This window comes from Helianthus annuus, chromosome 15 (assembly GCF_002127325.2).
Source record: "Helianthus annuus cultivar XRQ/B chromosome 15, HanXRQr2.0-SUNRISE, whole genome shotgun sequence".
NCBI classification, from domain to species: Eukaryota; Viridiplantae; Streptophyta; class Magnoliopsida; order Asterales; family Asteraceae; genus Helianthus; species Helianthus annuus.
Genome location: NC_035447.2, coordinates 13,356,876 through 13,361,070, shown reverse-complemented (window position 1 = coordinate 13,361,070; position 4,195 = coordinate 13,356,876). Strand labels below are relative to the sequence as shown.

The 4,195-nt window shown below is 37.6% G+C and overlaps 1 long non-coding RNA gene across 1 annotated transcript; it reads left to right on the top strand.

The window, feature by feature from the left end:
- Positions 1–245: 245 nt before the first annotated feature.
- On the top strand, positions 246–3,943 carry LOC110914822. Its single transcript, XR_002578626.2, has 3 exons — positions 246–501; positions 1,429–1,492; positions 3,777–3,943. It is a non-coding gene; the product is annotated as an uncharacterized LOC110914822 (long non-coding RNA).
- Positions 3,944–4,195: the final 252 nt, after the last annotated feature.

Genomic DNA, 4,195 nt, shown 5'->3' with positions numbered 1-4,195 from the left:
TCTTAGCTAACCGACGTGTTCTTAGGATTTCTGTTAGGCATCGTTAGAATTTCAGGGACGAAATTCAATTTAAGGGGATAGTGTTGAAATACTCGTGCTTAATTTATTGAAATATACATATATATAGAAAATAATAACCATCAGTCAATATATATACAAAATAATAAATAAATTATATTATTATTATTCATATAATAAGCATATGTACAGAGTCAAACCACAATTTTCAAACCCAAATACTTTTCCCCATATCCCCACGAAGCCCTTAACGGTTCGTTACCGGAATTCCCGCTCACAAATCGCAATCACTGTATCTCCTCATAACTAAGCCTTATGAGAATCAAACCAACTTCAATCTCATCAGAAATCCTTTCACCTGATCAATCTACACGCCCCATTTGTTGTTCTTGCGTTCTAATCGAGCCCAGTCAACCTTCAAGCCATTACTGTAAAGAAGCTGGGGTGATAATATTCAGATCAACAACCTTTGAAATTCTTGAGGTAAATCATCAATTAGTTTGCTCAGGTTGTATTATCATTCCATTTGGACACTGCTTTAAGGAAGGGTATGGGCATAAATAAATTGAGTAAATACTAATATAATTTCAGAGTTATAAAGGAACAATATATGCTCAATAATTGTATTTATTTGTTCTGTCCTAAGATGTTAGACCGGAGAATCGGATCACTTTGCTGGGCCTTTTGCTATATGTCCAAACTTCCTACTACTTCTCCAGCCATTATTTTCCTTTCTTAAACACAACCAGCAAACCAAGGTCTCGTATAATTACCAAGCTCGGGTTACACCTTATAAACTTTAAGAGTTTACTAAATCAAGAATATGCATTTTACAAAGATGACCTGATTAGATTTTTATTATTATAAACATTTTGTTGGTAGCTACATAATTAGAGTTTAACAAACGGGTCAAAAGATTTCAATAAATGAATAAACGGGTCAGGCCTGTTCCACTTTTTCTCTCTACCAGGTCAAGTCGTGTTCGTTCTGAGTCCGCATTCTGTTTACTAAGTTATAATCTCCGGTGGGCCCACTTTGTTTAGCCTACTGGTCAAATATTCCAAGTCACTAAGGGTAAGAATATGAAGTCCCCATTTGGAAGTATCAAGTTCCAGTTCAGTTGTAAAGCTCCTTATTTATTTTGAAATGGTCCTTGGTTGGTTTAGTTAACTTATGTAGTTATTAAAAGTATGTCAGTTATATTTGAGTTAATGAGTTTGCTAAATTGTTTTCCTAAGTAACAGAACCAACCATACTAACAATGGATGATAATAAAATAATAATAAAAGTAGTAATGTCATTACCAACAATATATAAATAATAACTATTAGTGAGGTTGGGAGTTTTTGAGAAAGAATAGCAGACCCATTATTTAATACTCCTAATTTAGGTGTATAATTACTCGTGTAGATTTTGTTGAGCACGTCGGTGGACCTTTGACTTGAGACTTTAGAAGTTCTAGACACTCGTTCAGGTACGGATGTTCTGCGATATTCTTTTTATGTGCGAAATACATGCTAATCTCTTTATATAAGATCTATCAGCTGATCTACGACTCATTTGTATGATCCGCTTCCTTGCTATTGAGCTAAATTGTTGTGTGCTTCTGAAAACTTATTAAATTCGTTTGCGTGCTATCGCTTTGATTATATTTTGTCATAGGCTCTTTATTCTTGGTGAACATACTTTGGGTGTTGTCACGGCCCCCAACCCGGTTTGACCCGTTTCAGGAGCCGCGGGACAGAAATCCTGCGGTATTTAATTTAGGCGACAGCGGAAGTCTTTTTAAAACAGGATCTTTCAATAATTTAAACTGCTCGTTTCATAACTTAGGGATAAATTCCCGAAATTTACAATAATGTGATTTCTCCGGGAAATCTTTATTTTCAAAACATGTTTCTTTTATTTATTTACAATGAGCCACTTTTCTAAGCTGGGAGTGCTTCTCGGCACTTTTCTTTCTTTGCTCACAACATATCACCTGAAACATGTTTGAAAAAGGTTTTGTCAGCGGGGAAATACTGAGTGAATCATTCATTTTACTAAAACGACACATTAGTTGTAATTCACAGTATTAAGAGCGATTACAATGTTTCTGATTATCAAACCAACTACCCACGGTACTTTACCACTCGACCCACTGGCCCACCTGTCCAGTGGTGTCTGTGATTATGGTCATATCACCCATTGGCTGCCCCAATGTTGAAGATTATCAAGTAATATATACAAAACCCCACATACCGGCTGTAACTTGGTGATTACAAAGACTTAATCACTGTAACTATAACTTTGAAAATAATTTGGAGTTTTGTAAAACAGTTGATAAAAAGAGAATGACTCACATTGCAGATTTACGAGCAGAGTATAAGCTTTACTGATTAGCCTGCTAACCTAATTTAAATAACAATGCACACACAAACAGGATTAGTAACTAATTCAGCAGTTACGTCAATTCACGAGATTAAACCCTCACAACTATTATCAAGTGCGATACTTAATAATCCAATGGATTCACAACGAATGACAGAGCATAGTCCGAATTCGAACAGCACTCAAACATTCAAGTTGAAATCACAATGAATAAAAAAGTACAAGCTCAATTTGAGCAGCACTCGGACAATCGTTGGATAGTTATAATCGATCGGACGTTGAATCGTAATAGCGATCGAGTTATTACCCTGATTGCGGCAGCACCTCGTGATTCGTGTGTGTGTGTTGTGAACTGTAATTGCTCTAACTCGTCGTACAGACAGAACTTGTGCGACGTTTTAACACCAGAAGCTAAGTGCCAATGTCGGCTATTTATAGGAATTTTTGAGGCTCGCTTACGGACCGTATGCCTAACCCCCTTACGGTCCGTAAGCTAAGCAGTCTAATTCATAGGCTGCCTAGCTCGGGTATAGCTTAGGTGACTCAAAAATCCAGCCAATCAGAACATAGCTACGTTTTATTTTAGATAATTATCAACTAGGGTTTGCCCCCCTCGAGTTTTAGGGGTCCTGATCCTAATTCCGATTGTTCTGAAAATTTTAGGGCTAGTGCAGAATTAATTGGGTGTCTCAATTAGGGTTTTCTTATTGACTAATTATCGTCCTAATTATTGATTTTAGTGGCAGTTGTTACAGGTGTGAGGTTGGATTATGTGTTCACTAGAGCGACCGTAGAACCCTAGACTTGTAGACAGGAGATAGGGATACCGAGTCAACTACCTATGGAGATACCATAGGCATGTTGTTGTGGCGCCAATAGCATGACACTTTCCGTGACGGTGTGATTAGTTCACGTCGTCTCCATTTTGTTATGAGATTATATGTTTGTGGTTTACTTATGCTCGCGGGAGAGCCTTTGGGATATTTGGGAGGCGTATGGATGCATCCTAGGATTCGATTCGACATGATGTGATTATTTGGGCGGTTGAGTAGTGTAGTGCCATACACACCTTCCGAATTTGGGATATACTAGAGTGGCCAATCTAGTGTGTCATTTTGATATGTGATGAAATGTGAGATAAGATATAATTTGGTGCGTTTTGGATATTTTGATCTGTAGGGTACTCGGTATAAAATATTCTTAACCCTTGTTGATTCAGCCTTTATTTCCTTGTCCTATTCTGGCATGGTGGAGCAATCAGTCGGAGGAACTTTAAAAAAATGATTTTTTACTATCTTTATTATTCGAATTATTATGTTTGTCCATTGTGTTCTGCATCCGAGCACTGGGCCATGAGCTCAGCCACATTTTTTGTCTTTTCGAGGCAGGTAATCAGGGGTGATCGGGTCGTGCGCAGAGAGCGACTAGGCTTTGGATCTCTGAATTGAAGATTTACTTATGTCACACCCCGATTTCCACGTGTTTCACCGGTGGGCCCGGTGGGGGATTACCGTGACGATGTTGGCAACAATATAGTCAAACCACACAATTATATAAATGCACAGCGGAAGCTTAAAGATAAATATATACTTCAACCTCTGGTTGTAATATCAAATGTATTACAGAAGTTGAATATATCCACAGAGGATCAAAATAATAAATATTGTTCATTCAGATGCAGCATTGAGTTTGCGAGACTATGTACGATGCTTAGGACGCCTATACCAGCCCATTTCGTATAGTACCTGCACTTAATCTTTTTGGGGAAAATACGTCAGTTTACACTGGTAAATACATTCAACTGACA